Source organism: Puma concolor, chromosome B1, assembly GCF_028749965.1.
Source record: "Puma concolor isolate L17-30 chromosome B1, mPumCon1.1.hap2, whole genome shotgun sequence".
NCBI classification, from domain to species: Eukaryota; Metazoa; Chordata; class Mammalia; order Carnivora; family Felidae; genus Puma; species Puma concolor.
The window spans coordinates 101490295-101505235 of record NC_141670.1 but is presented as its reverse complement, the minus strand read 5'-3'; positions in this window follow the sequence as shown (position 1 = coordinate 101505235).

The window sequence follows — 14941 nt, the reverse complement described above, 5'->3', positions numbered from 1 at the left end:
ACTCTCTAATTGTACAGAAAAAGAAACCAAGCAAAAGTTCAGAGAATTGACAAGAGGTCCAAAAGCACATCAGAGGCTTAGCCTTGTTTTGATTTATTTGTCTTAGCATTTCCATCCATCATCTTCCTAATTAATTTCCAACAGGTTGAGAGGAAGTTTTTATGACTGTTTATTAAAGCGATGGGCCTAGTAAGGGGCTTGGAATAGGAATTCCTTTCCTGAATTTTAGTCCAATTAATTGCTATATGATATATGTTTAGTAAAAAATATCTTTTCACAACAGACTCATTATTTTGGATTAAAGTTTCATTTACTCAAAAAACATTAGTATGGTATAACATATACCTACATTGTATCTATTTCTTCAAAAATCCTACACATTCAAATTAGGGTGCATGATTTATCTATGTAATGGCATGTATTGCAAAACTATATTACCAGACACTGTGTTAGGCACTTGTGGCCTCTGCTCTGGGGGTTCAGAAACTTCTTTTGTCCCTGGGAAGGTATGGTACCAAATACCTGGTCATATGATCAGAAAACATTTTTTTTTTTTTTACCTCAACTAATTTCTCCAGGATTTGGGCTGAAATGTAATGATTTGATACCAGGCACTATAATAATGATAGCACTAGTAGGGATATTTCCCTCTAAGAAGACACTACTTGCATTTACTATTTTTAATCTGCATTGGCCAAAATGATTTCTGCTTGAACCATAATGATGAAGCTAGAAAGTATGACATTTTCAACTTCCCCACCAAAATCAGTTTAAAATCTTGTTTTGAATTGATATATCTTATTATGATGAAATTCTTAAAGGTTTTAATTTCTTTGGCTTATGATTTTAATTATACATTCATTTTTATAACAGCTTGCAACTGTTTAGTATTTGGTCAGGATGGCAAGCAAGACTATGTGTATCCCTTAATAACATTTGCTCTGATTTCTTTGTTTATTATTTTTAATAACTTCTTGAAAATCTTAATCAGAAAGGAGTTACAGAACAAAGAACTCCAGCCTTGACCATAACATGAGGAACCGATTTTAGCATTCTGCAAATTTGCTGAAGGATGAGACCAGCAACAATAGGGTGGTGCTTCGACAGACTCCCTTCTGTGAAAACAACAGCTGGATGTGCCTGTTGCCACTAGTGGGGGAGGGTAAGGTTGGAAGAAACATTTTTTTCTTCTAGAGTTGGAAAGTTTTCAGTTGGAAATCATGATGTCATCAGGATATGTTTTGTCTGTGACTGTAATTTGCATAAGTTCCTTCCCATGGAACTATGTAAAAAACAAAGGAATGTTTCACTGCACATTTTGTGTCCATAATGCCAATACTTTTAAGAGTCCATGAAGGAGACATCATGTACAAAGAATTTCTTTTGTAAATTGTCTTAGAGGAAGAACTTAATGAGAAAGAAACAGGACATGCAAATATTACAACTTCACATTGTACTCATAGGAAAACTGGGATTGTTTTCCATTCCTGTTCATTGACTAATATTTTAACTATGCACTATGTACTTTTGAGAAGAGGATCCTCATTTTCTTTGATATTTATGGCTTAAGATACACATTCATTTTATTAATCTTTCTGTTATAATTACCTCATGCATTTTGTCATATTTCGGTCTTTGAAAGGTTTTAATCATCAAGCAAAATATATCTAGGACACATTTGGAGATTTATTTTGATATCCAGTTAAGGAATGTTTTGCTATGGAGCAGAGATATTCAAGTATCAAATATCTGGTAATCAAGAGCCATTGAGTTTTTAACATTCCACATGGGGATTTCAACTCCAAAAACTCTATTTGAACCTTGTGTACATGGTTCAAGTTGGCTGGTCAGTCCCATGTAAATCAGATGCTATAATTAAAATAATGGGGAGAGTGGGTGGAGGCAGGTGAAGGGGGTGGGTATCAATGTGCCAGATATACCCAGCTCTAAACTCCTTAATGCTTTTGCAAATTTAACATTGAAAATATTTTTTTTTTTACTTTTATTGATGACTTTAATTTGTGGTGATATGGCCTACTAGGCTATTTGAATCAATATTCCCGCCAAAACAAGGAAAAATACTGAGTAAAATATTTTATAAAAATATCAGTGATGGGTGCCTGGGTGGCTCAGTCGGTTAAGCATCTGACTTCGGCTCAGGTCACGACGTCAGGGCTCCTGGGTTCAAGCCCCGCATGGGGCTCTGTGCTGACAGCTCAGAGCCTGGAGCCTGCTTCGGATTCTGTATCTCCCTCTTTCTCTCTGCCCACCCCTGCCCCCAACTCATGATCTGTCTCTCTTTCTCTAAAAAATAAATAAACATTAAAAAATTTAAAAATATATCAGTGAAAGTATCAAATAACCAAAACAAAATTTAAAAATTAATTTAAGACTTCTCAAGATAACATCTAACCCAAAGCAGGAGCATGGAGCACTATGGTAATGATGGAAACCACTTCTATCCTGAAGGTCTTTGTTGAATGAGGTGAACTTGACCTTCAGTTTTGAGGTCAGAACTGCCACAAAAAGGACTGAATTGAAGGCTCAGAGTTTGTCTTGCCCGGGGAGTCAGGGAGCAGTCCTGCCCTAGAAACAGACCCAGCTAAAAGCTATAGAGCCTCAGGATAAGGGTGAACAGGGATTAAGCTATCCTCATCCCTCTTTAGCCCTGGAAGAATGCAAAAACATTTGCCTCAACCCTGAGCCAAGCTAGAGGGAAGAACACTCCCTGAGAAGTTGTAACCACGTGCGAGCTCTCTCATGGATTTGTAGCACCAGTTAATACTACCTGTATTATCATACACAATTTAAGCTGTACATTTAATTTTAAATGCTTCTTTAATCACTTAAAGGATTGGTAGTATTCCCAGGTAACTGGCAGAAGCAAGTGTGAATACTTTTTGGAGGAATCTGCCTTCATCTGAGGCTTTAAGAATTGTCACAAATTAAAAAAAAAAAATGTTGCACACATAAGAAACAAACAAAAAAAAAAAAACAAGCATACACAGAAAAAGAAATTCACACGAGCAGTACAAGCAGAAAGAACACACAATACAAAGATATCTACAAAAATCTATCCTATTTTTGAAGCAAATAAAGAATCCTCTAAATCTCACTCTCCTTATATCCTCTGACAGACTATAATCAGAGCATTTCTCCTTTCACTTTTCATTGTTCACTCCTTTCTTTGTTTACAAAGAAATCCTCCTGTCCTGAAGGAGTAAGATTGACTCATTCAAAGTCCCCTTGAGGAAAACAGTGGCACAAAAACAGGAACCGGGAGACATCTGAATTTATAATACAGAAATTCAACTGACCTCTATAATAGGAATTATTAGATTGAACCATAGAAACTTGTCATTTTTCCCAGGTCAACAACTATTGAATGAACATCAGCAATTTAATATGATTCAACCTAATACATTAGCTGAGCTAAGCTGAGGTTTCAAAGGGACCTCAATACAGAGTACAAACACTATGGTTTAACTCTCTCACAGGTGTGATCAGTTTGTGGTTTGTGGTATGTCTCTTCCTCAATATATGTCTTTGAAGTTCGCTCTAATTTCCCTCATTTCCTAGCTGTCAAGCAGAGTGAAAGATGAGGCTCAGGATAAGTATCTTTCTAAAAAGACATAACACAAGGGCACCTGTGTGGCAGTTGGTTTAGCGATGGACTTCAGCTCAGGGCATGATCTCCTGGTTCGTGAGTTCCAGCCCTGCATCGGGCTCTGGGCTTACAACTTAGAGCCTGGAGCCTGCTTCAGATTCTGTCTCTCTCTCTCTCTCTGCCCGTCCCCTGCTCACGCTCTTTTTTTCTTTTTTCCCTCTCTCTCTCTCTCTCAAAAAAAAAAACATTTAAGAAACGTTTTTGAAGAGATAACAGAGAAGTTGAGCACATCTCATTTGTTTATATCCCAAAGGCCTGAAATTAACTAAACATGGCTGTCCCTAATTTCAAAATTTATATTCTCAGTAATTCTGTCATCTTGTCTTCTCCTCTCTTGAGGTTTCTCCTCTGCTAATTTTTTGTTTCATTAGAATCCTTTATTTAGTAATTGCTTCCAGTGAAGTACACCTTTTTAAATATTTTTTTGAATCATTGCATATTCACACATATCTTTTTCTTTTCTGCTAAATGATTAATTCCTTTCTCACTTTCTTTGTTGTGGATAAAAAGTTCAGTGCTAAATGCAATTGTTTTTCCTTTGCAAATAACCACTTCTTTGTTTTGTAGCTCATGAAGATGACTCCTCAGAATTCAGGAATTTTATCAGGAAAAAATACAACATTAATATGTGCCTTTTCCGATGAGCCCTTCCTGGAACTCAGTGAGACCTTATAATCTGAAAATTCACATCTTTCCTTTGCTTAGAGAAATTTAAAAATGTTATTGACCTAACAATTTCCTCTCCAACATCTGCTGCTTTTTCTTCTGGAACTCCTGTTTTCCCATTTTAGGATTCCCATTTTAGGATTCCCATTTCTCCTTTCAGAATGGTCTCTGTAGTTGGGCTATCCTAGAAACCTTGGGTAACTGCACAGCGTTCAAGAAGGTAATTCGATCAAGCTGTGTTAGGCTGTGGAGGCTGCGAAAATGCATGACAAGCTGTTTCAGACCAGTGCACTGGGGACTGTACTGAGCATTGAGTATCTCAAGATTGATGACGTGTACTTGGCCCAGTTGAGGAGGTCTCCAGAAGTTCTCAGACAAGTCTCCATCCCGGCGTGCTCTAGGCTTATGAGTATAAGACAGGGCTTAGAAGAGAAACAGGTATGCTCTCAGTCTGATGTGAACATGAGTCACTCAGATGCTATGAACTACAACTATGTAGGTTTTAATAAGACCTTGGAGGCCAGCAGATTTGCATCTTCCTCAGAGAATGTTATTTTTTTAATTTTTATTTATGTTTTTAATTTTTTTTGCATTTATTTATTTTTTTTTAATTTTTTTTTTAATGTTTATTTATTTTTGACAGAGACAGAGACAGAATGTGAGGAGGTTAGGGGCAGAGAGAGAGGGAGACACAGAACCAGAAGCAGGCTCCAGGCTCTGAGCTGTCAGCACAGAGCCCGACGCGGGGCTTGAACTCACGAGCTGTGAGATCATGACCTGAGCCAAAGGCGGACGCTCAACCGACTGAGCCACCCAGGCGCCCCAACATTTATTTATTTTTGAGAGACAGAGAAAGACAGCATGAGCAGGGGAGGGGCAGACGAGGAGACATAGCATCAGAAGCAGTCTCCAGGCTCCAAGCTGTCAGCACAGAGCCCGATGTGGGGCTCGAAACCACAAACCGTGAGATCATGACCTAAGCCCAAGTCAGAAGCTTAACCGACTGAGCCACCCAGGCGCCCTTCGGAGAATGTTATTGATCTCTCTGCTGTATATTCAGATTCTGCTGATGTTCTTCTGAATCTTTTAGGTGGGCACAAGTAAGCAGTTTTGGTTTCTGTGCCTGATATTTCTGTCAGTTATACCAGTCATGTATATTTATCAATATGTAGTCGTCATAACATCCAATTGCTGTATATTTTTCTGTATGTTTGTCATGTATTCATATTTCTTCCTCTGCCTTGTTAGACCTCTCCTCCAGCTGATCATTCAGTTTCATTACAATTTTTCTCTCTTCAATTCACCATTTCTTTAAGTTAAAAATCATGTTGTTTTCCTAAGTCTCAGAAAGATTATAATGTGTATGTGTGCGTATGCATGTGCTGTCATTAACTTTTCTTATGTTTTGTTATTATTTTATGGGTCGGTTGTCTTCTTTTTTCCCCCAAGAGTTCCATTTTGCTCTATACCATCTTTTCTGGGTCTTGTGCTTGTTTTTCCTCTAGCTGGTTCCTGTATCCACTTAGGTACATCACAATTGTTCTTTGCCTATTCCTTGGACTTCGTACCGAAACCGTAAGTGTCAGCTATCTGGTGGGTGGTGGTGGATGTAGCAGGCTCTTCTGTTGGGGACAGGTGACATATTGGTCAGGAAGAGGGAAGTATCCTATTGAGGTCCCTTGAGTTTGTCTCTATGTTCCTTTTTCTTTGCAGCTGCAAGTACTTTCCTTGTCTGCCACATTCCTAGTGAAAGTGTGTGCAGAGAGAGATAAGAGTAAATTCGTCAAGAAACTCTCATGAGGGATAGCACCCTACTTCCTCTAATGGACCATAGATGTCCTCAAACAAATCTCTTTCCAGGATGCACTCCATTCCAGGATGGCCACACGTCAGGCCATCTTTGATTGGTACAAAGTGGGAAAAGTAAGGAGCTTGAACCCCTTAATAAGACACCATGGATTCTGAAGTTTGTTCATGCTCAGCAGCAGTGTGGTGCTGAACCATATTGGAACCTGAGGCAGGAAGAAGGTTCAGTAATACTGTTCATGACTTTATCAAAAATTTTGAGATTTTGTCCATTATGGATTTTTTTGTATTAATTTTGAAGTTTAAAATATTGCATTAAATATTATTTATCTTGGTTACTGAGGTTTTTGGCACCCACTTTACTTTTAGACCTAAGGTGAGTTCTTCACTCGCTTCACCCTTGCCCTGGCCCTCTCCTGACAGGTCCTGCCTGCTTCCAAGCTTTGGAGGCTTACCAAGCTCAGGAGGAGAGCTAATGTTTGGATTGGAGCAAGGAGAAGAAGGCAGGAGTTTTCAAACACCATAATGGAAGACACTGAAAAGAATTTTTAAATACAAAAAGGAAAAAAAAATGTGCATAATTTTTCATCTCATCCTTAATGTTCCAGTTGTGTTGTTTTCAAATTTATGTGAAATCAACTTAAAAACAATCCATCTGTGAAAAAAAAATCAAACCATGCAGAAGGATAAAAATAAAAATAAAAATTGTAATTATTTCCCACACCCAAGCTTCTGCCTTCCTCAGAGGTAAACATCTAACCATTTTAGTGTAAGATTGATTGCTGTCTTCAGTTTTGGAAAATTCTATCTTTATTAATTCTTTGATTAAGCACCCCTCCCCACCTTCTTTTTTCTTTCAGGAACTCTTAACTGTTAGACTCCAGGTCTCCTGAGTTGAATTCTCTTAGGTTTGCTTTTTTGTGTTGTTCTTTTGCTTTTTGTTGTAAGGGAGCACCTCAAATGTATCTTCTAGCCCTTGGGTTTACTTTTACATTTTGGCAGTTGTAGTTTTCATTTCCATTACCTTGTTTTACCTTACTTAAAAAAATTTTTTTTTAATGTTTTTATTTATTTTTGAGAGAGAGAGAGATCGAGAGAGAACACAAGCCAGGGAGAGGCAGAGAGAGAGGGAGACAGAATCCAAAGCAGGCTCCAGGCTCTAACCTGTCAGCACAGAGCCTGACACAGGGTTCAAACTTAAACTGCCAAGATCATGACCTGAGCTGAAGTCAGAAGCCCAACCAACTGAGCCACCCAGGTGCCCGTATCCTATTCCTTTTTTTATAGCAACCTGCTCTTGTCTTATGAATTCGTAATCAAAATAAAGTATATTACAAATAATGTTATAAAAGTATATAATACTAAGAACAGATATGGTTTGAAAGGTAGGATTGGAATTCCTTGAGAAAATGACATTTGAGTAGAAATCTAAATGCTAAGAAATTACTTGTATTTCTAGGAAAAAATACCTAGTCAAGGAGAGATGGGTTTAAGAATAGCCCAGAAATAGGACTGTGGATTGAGGACTTTGTCCATTCAGTAAATTCTTTACTAGCCAACATATTTTCAGTTAGGATTTTAGCTCAGCACAAAGCTTTCAGTAACATATAGTGTTGACATGTAGCACCGTCAGCCCTAGTGTCTAAATATTTTTTAGTTGTAATTTTATATACCATGTTGGTACTAGAGTTATTCAGGGACTATTTTTAAGTCTATATATGTTTGCCTTTTTTATTTTTACTATTTTATGTATAACTTTAAATTTTTTTCTTGTATCATTTAAAAATATATGTATAGATATACTTAGCATTTTGGGATTGAGGTTTTCCTTTTCTCCTATGACAAATAACATTTGTAAATGTACCATGGGACCTCAGTAAATATTTATTCAATTTGGAGTATACAAAGACCTATGCATATCTATTACTAATAACCAGATTCAGAATGTATACAGATCTACATTTTAATTGATTTTTGACCTACTTAAATCATAAAAGATTTAAATACATATTAAAGACCCCCACTATTGTATTTATGGTTTATTTTACCTCTTTTCTTTAAGTTTTGACTTTGTATATCTCTATAAAATATTACTCTGCTTGTAAATTTTCATGGCTATCTTTTCTTCCTAGTATTAGATAATCTTTTAATATTTATACATATATATACATATGTGTAGTAATTGTGTGTGTGTGTGTGTGTGTATATATATATATATATATATATATATATATATAATTTTTTTTCACCTTGAAATCCTTTTTGTTTGAATGGATTTTACAACTTTTGACTTCATTTAATAAATCTTTCTCTGACTTGTACTTTTAACTACTCTTTATAACTTTTAAGGAATTTGTGCCATAAAAATTAGGGTTAGATTTGCTTTTTCACATTAAATGAGAATCTTTATTTTTTTTAATCCAGATTAATACATTAAACTATTAAATTTGAAATTATGTTTTCTCCTTTAAGAACACTTTTTAACACTGTGCCTTTAATTTTGTAGTTATATTTATAATTATTTAGATTTATCTGTATGGTTAACTCTTTTCAATTATATTATGTCATCTATATTTTTCAGATCTTAATTTGTATTCATTTCTAGGTCCTCATATTTTAAAAGACTACCTGCGTTCTATATTTTATGACTCTTTGCATGTATATAGCTTACAAATACAAAGGACATGTTGGCTATTGACTTTTTCTCTCAAAACTATGTAGTCATTGCTCCATTTGCTTTTGAGTGTTTTGTGTTTTACAGAGGTAATTTGAGATAGTCTAATATTTTTCTTCTATAATTAATAAACTAGTTCTGCCTGGATGCTTTTCATGCTTTTATGTATCGTCACAGAAAAATGTGACTGAGTTGTATCTGGATACAAATATATTTTCCTGGAGTTCAGGGTAAGCTCTTTCAATATACATGCATAAAAAAGAAAACTATATGTATATATATGTAATCACACACACACACACACACACAAACACACACATACACACAAGCACACATACCGATTTTTTCCTTCTCTGCCATATAGTCCTGGAGCAGTTCAGTGAGTACCTACTTAACCATTCTAAGGTTATATTTCCCCCTCTCCAAATTGGATTCATACAAACTAACTCAGAAGATTATTTTAAGAAGTAAATGAGATCATTCAGCTGAAGTATTTAGCAGACTGCCTGGCACATAGTAAGAGCACATCTTAAATGAGAATATTTTTCAGTTCAGATAAGCTTTAATTATTTCTTATTCTTTCTGTTCAAGTTACGCTCATTTCTCCACTCGAAAATGGCTACAATTCTTAGTTTTCTCTCCATTTTTCTGTGCTTTAGGTATATCATCTATCTCAATATTTTTTCCCTCTTGTCTTATCTTAACCTCCTGGCAAACTATCTCAAATTTGCCTTCATGAATTTGTGGGAAATTAGTATCCCACAGAAGACAGTTTGAGAAACAGAAATCTAGAGCATGCTTGCTCTTTTGAGGTGGAATATGCTTCCTTGCCACTCTTACCTGTCCTCGTTTTCTGATACTCTGAATTTTAAAATATCCGACAAACTACACTGTGTAACATATTCTGTTACCAAGTCAGCTTGCCTGAAGTGTTTTATTTGTGGGTCTAAACTGGTCTGAAGGTGTTACTCCGCTTGGGGTCCACCATGAGAACCTGATGTCTGTGCCCGGGGAGCCGTGTTCTCATGAGGCTGTGTCGCTTCTATTTTGTTGCCGTTGGTGGGCAGAACTGTGAGTGCAATAAACTCCCTTGTATTTGCTGGAGCCATCGATGCATAGAAACCATGCTGTTTTCTATGCAGAAGTGGAAGAAAATGTCTCTTTCTTCACAATTGGAAATGTGTCCTACCTATTCTATACAAGCATCGTGGAATCTCCAAATGTTTCACAAGGATTTTGGAGAAACTGCCATTTATGGTTTTGTCTTTGTTTTTACACATAGTCTATGCTCTTGCTAAGTTTTAGATATAAGTTCACAGGACAGACAGGATATACTCAGACTTGGCCTTTCTGACAACTGAAAGATTTCATGGATTTTTCTCTTCTTCCCAGAGGAATTCTTCCTGTAAAGACTTTTTGGTCATATATGCAAAAGCATTCGTAGTGGCTTTGCCTCTCCAGATGCTTAGGCACAACCCATCTTCTCGAGCCCACTCACTCCTCCACAGACAGCATACACTTCATTCTTCCAAATAGCATTTATGGACGTTTGCTCCTTTGTAGGAAACACCCATAAAAAGTTTTCACTCTAGATCAACAGCACAGTCCTACAAGCTCTTAGGTGAACAAAAAAGAGCTTTCAAAGAAGGGAAATGACTTTTCTAGTGTCATATGGTTGGTAGTAGCTGCTTTGGGGCTAGAATCTAAGTATTTTAACTCTAGATTTCACTTTATTTTCTTAATTAAATTTTAATTAATTTAATTACACTGCTTCTTTACTCCTTTTCTGTTGGCTAATAATCTACCTAATCCAAATGATACTCATACCTTACCCAGACATGACTCTGAAAACTAGAATAGTAAAAAAAAGTGATATCCTTTTCCGGGACTAATGAATAAAAGCCATACATTCACAGTGTAGGCTTTAAAAATTAGAGAGAACTTCAAGATAGATGATTAAGCTACAATGACTTATTTCTAAAAGAACGGCCGCAAGCATTAACAGTAACACTCTGGTGAACAATGATGACTACTCTAATGACAGGAAGGTCTTTTAAAATTCAGCAGAAGTGAAAGGGTTCATGACCACTACAACTCCATTTATTAGAAGATTGCTCGCAGCAATATGTCTGATGTAGAGTTAAGGGTAGATGCAGTTGCATTCAGTAAAAGAATTGTTTCTTTGGCTGACTGTTATTTTTATGATAAATGTCTCATGCTATTCATTCACTGGATATTTTAAACAGTATTTTACTGACCCATACTCCTTTTCCATTCAGCTGTGTTTTAAGATACTTGAAAGGAAGTGACAACACAAATCTCATTCCTACAAGACGGTAGCTGAATATCCTTTTCATTCTTTCCTTTCTGGGCGTAAAATTTCTTGGGTAAATGCATCTCAGAGGAAAGAGGTGCATCAAAGAAGCCAATTCTGCTGGTTTGGTGCCTTTTGCAAAGGAGGGTTGCTCTCTTTGAAAACAGAATGTCTGGAAGACAAGAAGACTTAGACCAGGTCACCTGCAAGTTAGGACACTCAGGAAACAAGCTGATAGTTTCCCATTGCCACTGGCAATCAGAGAAAGCATTTTCTACCCAACTGCCCTCCCTTTGTTACAGCAGTTTAAATGGTGGTACACCCTACTTTCAATAACAACCAAGACTTGAAAACCATACCCATCCTTCCAATCAGAAAGTCTGTACCTAGCATTTTTGCTTCAAAAAAATAAAATTATAAGGATGTAATGTACAGCATGATGACTATGATTAATAATATGGTATTGCCTATTTGAAAGTTGCTAAGAGAGTGAATCTTAAAAGTCTTTATCATAAGAAGAAAAGAAATTTTTTTCTAACTGTGTATGGTGATGGATGTTACCTAGACTGAGGTGATCATTTTGCAGTGTATACAAATACCAAATCATTATGTTGTACGCCTGAAACTAATATAATACTATATATGTCAATTATACCTCAATACATGTTTTAAAAGATGAAAATAAAAAAAAAAGAGATTTCAAAGGTATAGTAGCCAAGATTTTGAGATATACGACGAATTGGGATGAAATGATAGTTTTTCAATATTGATTATTTAAATTAAACACACATCCAGGTCCCTGACTGCACCATTTTTAGGTCATAGATCATCTATGTGTGAGAAGTGTCAAAGATTTATCCAAGGTAGAGATTAACTACAAGACAGGAATCTAAATTCCAAAACAGAAAACCAGTTTTTATTTTTAAAAATTTTTTTTTTCAACGTTTATTTATTTTTGGGACAGAGACAGAGCATGAACGGGGGAGGAGCAGAGAGAGAGGGAGACACAGAATCGGAAACAGGCTCCAGGCTCTGAGCCATCAGCCCAGAGCCTGATGCGGGGCTCGAACTCACGGACCGCGAGATCGTGACCTGGCTGAAGTCGGACGCTTAACCGACTGCGCCACCCAGGCGCCCCCTTTTTTTTTTTTTTTTTTAATTTTTTTTTCAACGTTTATTTATTTTTGGGACAGAGAGTAGAAAACCAGTTTTTAGATTTACCCTAACAACCAGTTTTCCCTTACTAACTCCAAATGTATTTTTTAAATTTTTTAAATGTTTATTTATTTTTGAGAGAGACACAGACAGAGAACATGAGTGAGGGAGGGGCACAGAGAGAGGGAGACACAGAACATGAAGCAGGTTCCAGGTTCTGAGCTGTCAGCACAGAGCCTGATGCAGAGCTTGAATTCATGAACCATGAGATCATAACCTGAGCTGAAGTCAGACCCTCAACCAATTTTGGTGGGTATATTAATTTACTGGGACTGCCATAATAAAATACCACAGACTGGATGACTTAGAGAATAGAAACTTGTTTTCCTGCAGTCCCGGAGGCTGGAAGTCCAAGATCAAGGTATCTGCACATTTGTTTTTTCCTGAGGCCTCTTCTCCTTAGCTTCAGATGGCCTTGCCCCTGTGTCCTTACATGGTGTTTCCTTTGTGCGTGCATATCTTTTGTTCTCTCCCTCTTCTTATGAGGTAAGGAGCTACCCTTGTAACCTCATCTAACCTTATTTACCTCCTTAAAGTTCCTATCTTCCAATATAGTCACTTTAGGAATTAAGACTTGGGGAACACATAGTTCAGTCCATAACAGTGAATTATTTTTGTTCACTGCACTATTAAAAGAGATAAATCTCATGTACGGACAAAATTTATTTAGAGATTATTTTTGCTAAGGGATATTTTACTTAGATTTTTAGTCAAATACAAGCCTTAGAGGATCATATCTACTGACTGAGAGATGCAATTGTGCTTTCCCTCCCATCGCTTTCTCCCGTGTACTTAACACTGAAAGGCAGTCGGTGACACTTAGCGTTTCCATTCATGGAGCTTGTGCATGAAAAACACCTTTAATCGTTGCCTCACCCAACAGATAATAATTTTGAAACTTTCAGCTTTATTATTGTTGTTAGGATTAGGTGGCTAAAATGTTATATCGTATACACTGCATTAGAAAAATATGTTTTGGTTTGTGGCGCTCATTCTTGTAAAATGATCCTCAGTGACTTCTACCTCCTTGTTACCATGTCTGTGTGTAATCCTCTTCCATATTGAATTGTTTCTTTCTTTCTTTCTTTCTTTCTTTCTTTCTTTCTTTCTTTCTTTCTTTCTTTCTTCCTTCTTCTTTCTTTTTTCCTGCATGACCCATAAACTACAGTAAAAAGTGACAGAGTACGATTTCTGAATTTTGGTCACAAAATTCACTGCAGCTTCGGCTCTGACCTCTTGGACTGCTCTCTGTTAGAGAAGGCAGTCACAAAGCCACCAGCCACACACATTCAGACAGGTGAAAGAGTGGGGAAATGGGGCTACTGGTAAACAACCAGCACCAAATATCAGCTGTGAGAGTAAGCCACCTGGGAAAGGGGGCCTCCCGCCCCAGACAAGTTTTGAAAAAACTGCTCTTCCAACTGACATCTGACCTCCATAGCATGAGACGTCCAAGCAAGAACTCTCAGCCCAGTTCTTTACAAATTCCTGTCCAGCAGAATCTGTGAGCATAATACATGATTGCTTGTTGCCACTAAGTTTGGAATAATTTTCTGCAGGATGTTAAACAACTGTGGCAGGCGTAATATTATAATTTAACTTCATGATGTTTTAAAGCTATCATTATTTTACTAATTTAAAGTTCATTAAATGTCAATTCTCTGTTTTAAATGATTGAATTTATTATACCCTGAGTATTTCCCCCTGTATTCTAGTCTTCAAGATGTCTAAAAATATTCTTTTCTTCCCTTTCTCTCCTCCGTCTTGTGGCATTTCCTTCTCTCCTCCCTTTCCTTTTCTCTTTCTCTCCTTTCCTATTTCTTTTCTCTATTCTACAAACATGGATTTAATGCCTATGATAAAGATTGGACACAAATCCTTTCAACTCCTCCCATTCAAGAGGTAGAATCTATTTCCTCCTGTCTTTAAATCTGGACTAGCCTATGGCTTGCTTTGACAGACAGAATGCAGTAGAAATGATGTGCCACCTGGGTCAATGCTTTGAGACCTTGAATCTTCTCTTCTATTTTTCTTTCTTACTGCTTTGAGATCAAAGTGCTTTGAGATCTCTTGCTGCTTGGGAGGAAGTCTAGGCTAGCCTCTTAGAGGATAGATTTGGGAGACAGACACCTTGCATTTTAGTTATAAATTATCAAACCATAAGAAGCACATTAGGACTAAAGATCTGAGAATTAGAGCTAAAAGCAGTAACTGGAGAGACCTGAGCCTTGATTCTTGAGCACAAAGTGGGTGTATCCCGTGAATGAAAAGAATGTGATTGTCTTTTGGGTAGCCAAAGAGGCAGATTAGTTCTGTGCCGTTACATCCATTCTTGTCACCATGCTCTTCTCACTTTTTAGCTGGCCCTTGGAACCACCTCTTCTTAGGCTACTAGACCCACCAGCACCCAGGCAACCCATAGAACTGCAGCCTCATCAGTAACCTAATGAGTTAGTCTGGAAAGACTTAAAAAAGAACTACCCGCTACCCAGGTGAGCCCACTGCATCATGGGCAAATAGAGCAGTAGAATATTTTAAACCCATTGTATTTTTGGAGGATTTGCTATGCAGTAATGGGAATATAGAAGAGAATATGTAG